Genomic DNA, 7,873 nt, shown 5'->3' with positions numbered 1-7,873 from the left:
CATTTTGATATGCTAACACGACTGCAATTTATCAAAAGACACATAAGATCAATTCTTATGTATTCAAGAGTTATTAGAAAATTAATGTTTTGGCCAAGCCATATTTATAAACAGAAGTTGACAATGCAAAATAGTTGCATAACTAATAAAGCTAGACTGCTATGATATGGTAGATTCAAGTTAACCCTCCCTGTCCAAAAATAAAAACCAAAGCCCTAAAAATACTTAGCCAGTATAAATCTGTAGTATTTGCCTAAATTTCAGTACTCATTATAATCACTGTTCTAATATTTAGAACCACATCTAAAGGATAAGGCATAGCCATCTACTAACTGGCATATTATTTTATTTCTCATTTAGTGGAAATATCCTTATTTTATTTAAGTTGCAAAACAAATTTCAACTGATTTTTATGCAAAAGAAAGGCCTGAAAGTATCTGCTTTGCAATGAACTTTACAGTTCGCAACTACCACCTCCCCACCACACAACATGCTATATGAAAAAAGTTACTAACTCAACTACAGGTATTAAATACTGAAAAAATTAACAGTTTATTATAATTTATTTTATTTAACAATCTAGGAAGTTCGCAGCCATCAGCAATTCCAATGTAATTTCAGGTGCAATTGGGAATTCAGGAATCTCTATAGAGCTGTTAGTGTAGCGAACCTTGTAGGTAAAATACATGCATACTTTTGATAGTACATGTGATGGAATTTCTCTAAAATTAACCTCATTGGTTTCATTTTCAGCAAACTGACCTGGGCCAATTAACATGGCTTTTATTGTTCCTGATGTTAAAGCATTCTCCCTTTTTACAATAAATTCATGACCATCAGAAGATATCAATTTCACATACATAGCATCTGGGCCTTCACACCCACCGTATGTTTTCTCTTCTCCATCCATTATGCCTTATGACATTATATGTTGTTTCCACAGGAATTTTAACAAAACACCTTCTTGTTGGTGCTGCAGCAACCACGGCTCGGTCCTGACTCATTGCTACAGCCCCTGCTCCCAGGGCCGTCCCCCCCCCAACAGGCCCCAGCTGCCCACCGCCGTCTCTAAATAATATTATTTATTAAAGGCAGTGGTGTTAAATGAGTTGCCCAAGATCACACACCTATGCAATTATTAACGGTCTTTGAAAGAACTTGAACTCATATCCTCCTGACTTCATATAGAATTTGTCATATCCTTTAAGAATAAAGGAGCATAAATGTAGAAAATATAAACTATTTGGGAATCTACCTGTGAGGACAAACATAGGACCTATATTCAAAAGATTCAAAACAATTTTCACAAAAATAAAAACAGATCTGTAAAGGCAATAATTGCTCATGGGTAGACCAAGTCAATATTATAGGAATGACAATTCCCTATACATTAATTTATTCATTCAGGGCCAAACCAATCAAACATCCAAAATTGATTTTATAGAGCTAGGAAAAAACAATGATAAAATTTACCTGAAAAAAAAAAAGGGCAAGAATATCTAGAGAATTTTTTTAAAGATAGCCTAGCAATTTCAGACTTCAAACTGCATTAGAAAAGGTAATCATCAAAACAATCTGGTATTTCCTCAGAGTTAGAATTACAGATTAGTGAAGTAGACTGGACATATAATGCTTAATAGGTAATGAAAATATCAATCTACTGTTTGGCCAATCCAAAGACCCCAGTTTGTGGACAAGAATTCACTGTTTTATAAAAAATGCGAGAAAAACTGGAAAGTAGATTATAAGAAAGTAGATATATACCAACTTCTCACACCAAATGCCCAAATAAGTTCAAAATAGGTACACGAGTCTAATAAAAGGATGATAATAAGCAAATTAGGGTAGCATGAAGGAGAAAGGCAAGTTCTATGGAATAGAGATTCACAATTTTAAGCATAACCCTACTCTGCTTTACCATGTAAATGAAAATGATCATTCTATTTAGCATATGTTAAGTTTAGAATAAAAATATTTCTTAATAAGTTTATTTATTTAAGGCAGTGGTGTTAAGTAACATGCCCAAACTTGCACAGCTAGGGAAGTATTAAGTGTGTGAGACAGGACTTGAAGTGAGATTCTCTTGACCTAATGGCTAGTTCTATATCCACATAGCTACCCCCATTTTTTTTCCTTATGAGATATTTCATATTTGCTTTTAGTTTTTCATTTCTTTATTTTCTGGTTTTTTGGTTCCTCACAAATTTTTCAGCATCAATTAGCTCCATTCTATATATTGAGGAGTTTTTTCTTCCATGGAGATTTCTTATCTCCTTTTCCATCTGGTCAATTTTGATTTTGAAGCTATTCTTCTCAACACTAGCTTTTTGGGTAGTTTTTTTTTTTCCATCAGACTTAAACTGGTATTTAACATCTTGTAGTCTTTGACTATTTTCAGTGTCTCCTTCACCTAGCTGCTGACTTGGATTTCATGATTTTCCTGCATCCCTCTCTTTTTCCTTCCCATTTTTTCCTCTACCTCCCTTACTTGATTTTCAAAATCTTTTTTGAGTGCTTCCAGAGCCTGAGCAAATTTCCTATTTTTCTTGGAGGCTTTGAATACAGAAACTTGGACTTTTCCATCTCCTAAGTCTGTGTTTGGATCCTCTATGAGATCAAAGTAATTTTCCAAGGTCAGGTTCCTTTTTTTTTGGTTGTGTACTCTTGACCTTAACCTGTGACCTGGTTCTGGGGTGCTTCCCAAACTTCTGAGTTATTATAGGGACACCTACCCCCACCTCCAGGGACCTCAATTCTTTTTTTTTCTTTATATTTAAGGCAATGAGGATTAGTGATTTGGCCACTTTTAGATAAGTATTAAGTTTGGGAGGCAGGACTAGAATTCAGGTCCTCCTGACCCCAGGGCTGGGGTGCTATCCACTTGGGGATCTCAATGCTTTTAATATCTTATGAGAGGTTCTGACCGCTCTCCTGCCAGTCCGGTCCCTGGATGACCACAAGCGCTCCCTCTGCCTGGAGTTGTGAGGAGGGTCGTGTCCCACTATGGGGGAACGGGGACCCGGAGGGCGACCGGGATGTAAACGCGGAAAAAGCCGGAATCTGAATGTGGAAAAAGCCACAAGGTCCTGAGGCCTCGCCCGTCTCCCCCCGCCCTTTCCCTCCTGGGGGCCGAGCACGGGGCCGCCGGGTCGGGGGTCCGGGCCGCATGGAGCAGGAGCCGACACCCCAGGGAGCCCGAGGCTGGAGCCCCCGGGCCCGGCCACACGGCCGCCCCCCCCAGCCCGAGGAGCAGGGCCTCCCCGGGGCCTTGCGGCTTACCTGCGGCTGCAGCACCGCCTCCCTGCACCTGGCCATCTCCTGCAGCCGGCGGAGCCCCGGGGCAGGCTTCTGGAAGCTTCTGGAGGAGAGCTCCGGAGCAGCCTCCTCTCAGGCAGCCATCTTGGCTCTGCTCCAGCCCCGCCCCCAGCCCGGGGTGGGGGCGGCTCCCGGGGCCTCAGCAGAGGCTGCTCTGCCCCGCCGCTGCGCCCCCTGGAGGCCGCCCCCGGCGCTGCCCGGGCCTCCTGCTGCCGCCCCCTCCTCGCCTCCCTGCCCCGAGCCTGGCGCCAAGGGCCCCACTGGCTCCTGGGGGCTTCACAGACGTTGTGGGACCCGAGAGTCTGCATTTGGGTCCTAAGAGCCTGCCGGGGCTGATGCGGGATCTCTTTCAGGAGGGGAGCAGGCACGGGCCCGAATTCTCTTTTAGCCTCTACATCCAAGCTATCCTGGAGGATCTCTAGAGATATCATATTCATAAGCTTTCTTTGCCTATGTTCCTTCCAGTAGTCCTATAATTCTTTTTTTTTTTCAGTCTACAATTCTTTTTTAGTATTTTTCTTAGTCTTATAATTTGCTTTTTATTCCTATATTTCCTTTTTAAAAAAAATTGTAAAGTCCTATAATACCTTTTTTCAATTCTATAATTCTTAATTTAACTCTCCTCGACATTTTCCTGGTTAGTTATTTGTTCTTTTGAGAAATTTCACATTTTCTCTATTTTTTCCTTCTTTTGAATCTGTTTTTTTTTTCTCTTTATTCCCATGGAGTCATTCAATTTTCCATTTGCCCAATTCCACTTTGGAGGAATTATTTCCTTTAGGAAGATTTCTTTGACCCAATGTAAAGACTAACAGACTGTCTTCTGTGGGGGGTTGGGTGGGGAAGGAAGCCAGATTAGGGGGAAACTTGTAATATTCAATGTATAAAATTCATCTTTTATTTTAAAGTAAAGATTTCTTTTCCCATTTGGCCAATTTTGCTATTGGAGACTTCTTTTACTCTGATTTTTTTGTACCTCCCTATCCATTTGACCAATTCTACTTTTTAAGGAGTTCTCTTCAGTGGATTTTTGTGCCTCTTTTACCAGTTTACTGATTCCAATTTTAATGGTATTGTTTTTTCTTTATATTTTCTGCCTCTGTTACAAAATTATTAATTTTGTTTTCATAATTTTCCCTCATTACTCTCATTTTTTCCCAATATTTTTTCTCTAACATCCCTAACTACTCTTCTTCAGGTTAGATCTAATTACCCATTTATTGTAGCTATAACCGTTTCATAAACCCAAGACCCAACTTCTTAGCTTAATATTTACTAATTCATTAAAAAATTACTTAGAAAATTGACAACAATATGGTCAAAATGAAGTTATAGACTAGCAAGTTATCATACCTTACATCAAGATAAGTATAGATACCATGGACATTAAAAGATAAATAACTTTGGTTTTCATTAAATTACATATTGGGATACAAACTCTCTATTTGACAAAAATGTTGGAAAAACTGGAAAATCCATATCTCACACCCTATATCAAATTAAGGTCAAAATGGATACAAGATTTAGACATTACAATAGCATAGATAAATCAATAGACCAAAAAAATATTCTGGCTTGCTGATCTATGGAAAAGGCTTAAATGTATGACCAAATAAGAATTATAGCACATTATAAACTGCAAAAAGAATGATTTTGACTAAATCAAATAAAGTAGTTCTGCACTAATTAAATCAATACTACCAAAATGAGAAGAAAAGCATAAAGCTAGGAAACAATCTTCACAACCAGGAGATCTGAGAATGGTCTCATTTCTAAAACATAGAGAGAATTGCATTAAATTTATAAGGACACAAATCCATCCCCAATTGATAAATGGTCAAAGGATATGAACGGACACGTTCCAAAAACACTATTGATTAGAGAAATGCAAGTTAAGCAATAATGAGGTAACATCTCACAGCTAGTACATTAGTCCAGATGAGAAAAAGCAAAAATGATCAATATTGGAGAGGCTGTGGGGAGTATTGGACATAGATCCATTGCTGGTGGAACTGTGAATGGATCCAACCCTTCTGGAGAGCAATATGGAACTATTTCCAAAGACCAATAAAACTCTTCATACCCTTTCATTCAGCAATTTCAATTCTGGGACTGTATTCAGAAGAAATTGGAAAAAATGTAAAAAGTCCTACATGTTGCAAAATATTCACTGCAGGTCTTTTTGTAATGGCAAAGAATTAGAAATTGAGGAGATGCCCACCAATTGGGGAATGGCTAAACAGGTTGTGGTGCATGAATACTATAGAATATTATTGTTATAAAAGAAACAATAAGTGGTCAGACCTTGGAGAAGCATGGAATGTTTTATGGGATCTAATGCTGAGCGATAAGACTAAGAGACAAGAGAACAATTTACAAATCAACATTATGAGATGAACAACCCTGATGAAAGGAACCCCTCCTCAGCAGTCCAGAGAGCTAAGACAACCATATTTGACAGATTATGGATTGTATTATCCACAACTAGAGGAAGAAAAACAAAAAGAAGACAGAAAAAAAAACTTCTACAAAATCTCATGAATACTTTATGAAAATTATCTCTTATGTGTCTCTTTCCCTTAATCCTATTTGCACATTTCAAAAATTACTTGTAAGTATGTTTAACAAAATATGTATGTAAAATGCTAAACAGACTGTTCCCAATTGAGGGGAGGGGGTGGGAATGGAGGGCATAAGAAACCTTTGTAATTTGCAAATATACATTACAAATAGATGAAAATGCATAAATAATTTAAATAAAAAGAAAGTTACATATTGAATATGTTAAATCATTTAAGAATAAAGGAAAATAATTGTAGACAATATAAACTATTTGGAAATCTACCTGTGAAGACAAACCTAAGAACCATATATGAAAAATTCAAAACAATTTTCACACAAACAAAATCAGATGTGGAAAAATAAAAATTGTTCATGGGCAGGCCAAGTCAATACAATAAGAATGACAATTCCATATAAATTAATTTACTTATTGAAGGCCAAACCAATCAAAGATACAAAATCTATTTTATAGAGGTAAGAAAAAATGATAAAATTTATTTAAAAGAAAAAAGAATATCGAGGGACTTTTTTTAAGATAGCCTAGCAGTTTCAGACTTCAACCTGCATTTGAAAATGGTAGTCATCAAAACAAGCTGGCATTGCCTAGGAGTTAGAGTTACCGATCAGTGAAGTAGAATGGAAATATAATGAATAATGGCTAATGACCACAGCAATCTAGTGTCTGGCCAATCCAAAGATACCAATTTTTGGACAAGAATTCACTCTTTGATAAAGACTGATAGAAAAACTGGAAAGCACTTCATAAGAAAGTACATATACACCACCTTCTTATGCCATCTACCCAATTAAGGTGAATTGGGTACACGATTCTGATACAAGGATGATGATAATAAGAAAATAAGGGGAGTATGAAAGAAAAAGGCAAGTTCCATGGAAGAGAGATTTCCAGTTGGAAGCATAGACCGATTTTTAGTTCTTTTATGTAAATGAAAATGATCATTCTATTTAGTATATGTTAAGTTTAGAATAAAAAATAATATTATTAAATAATATTACTTATTCAAGGCAGTGGTGTTAAGTGAGTTGCCCAAGATCACACAGCTATGCAATTATTAACTGTCTTTGAAAGAACTTGAACTCATATCCTCCTGCCTTCACATTGAATTTGTTATATTCTTTTAAGAATAAAGGAGCATAATTGTAGACAATATAAACTATTTGGGAATCTACCTGTGAAGACAAACTTAGAAACTATATTTAAACAATTCAAAATAATTTTCACAAAAATAAAAAGAGATCTGTAAAAATAATAATTGCTCATGGGTAAGCCAAGTCAATATTATAGGAATGATAATTCTCTACACATTAATTTACTTATTCAGGGCCAAACCAATCAAACATCCTAAATTGATTTTATAGAGTTAGGAAACAACACGGATAAAATTCGCCTGAAAAAAACAAAAGGACACAAATATCTAGAGAATTTTTTTAGAGATAGCCTAGCAATTTCAGACTTCAAACTGCATTAGAAAAGGTAATCATAAAACAATCTGGTATTGCCTCGGAGTTAGAATTACGGATTAGTGAAGTAGACAGGACATATACTACTTAATAAGCAATGACAATATCAATCTACTGTTTAGCCAATCTAAAGACCCAAGTTTTTGGATAAGAATTAACTGTTTTATAAAAACTGCGGGAAAAACTGGAAAGCAGATTATAAGAAAGTAGATATATACCAACTTCTCACACCAAATATCCAAATAAGTTCAAAATAGGTACATGAGTCTAATAAAAAGATGATAATAAGCAAATTAGGGTAGCATGATGGAGAAAGGCAAGTTCTATGGAATAGAGATTCACAGTTTCAAACATAACGCTATTCTCTTTTACCATGTAAATGAAAATGATCATTCTATTTAGCATATGTTAAGTTTAGAATAAAAATATTTCTTAATAAGTTTATTTATTTAAGGCAGTGGTGTTAAGTAACGTGCCCAAAATTGCACAGCTAGGGAAGTATTAAGTGCCTGAG

The 7,873-nt window shown here is 36.5% G+C and overlaps 1 pseudogene; it reads right to left on the bottom strand.

The window, feature by feature from the left end:
• Positions 1-571: 571 nt before the first annotated feature.
• On the bottom strand, positions 572-910 carry LOC141516497 (elongin-C pseudogene; annotated as a pseudogene).
• Between the last annotated feature and the right edge of the window lie 6,963 nt (positions 911-7,873).

The sequence above is a fragment of the Macrotis lagotis genome, chromosome 3, assembly GCF_037893015.1.
Source record: "Macrotis lagotis isolate mMagLag1 chromosome 3, bilby.v1.9.chrom.fasta, whole genome shotgun sequence".
Classification (NCBI taxonomy): Eukaryota; Metazoa; Chordata; class Mammalia; order Peramelemorphia; family Peramelidae; genus Macrotis; species Macrotis lagotis.
The sequence above is the reverse complement of the archived record's forward strand: the minus strand, read 5'-3'. Positions and strand labels throughout refer to the sequence as shown.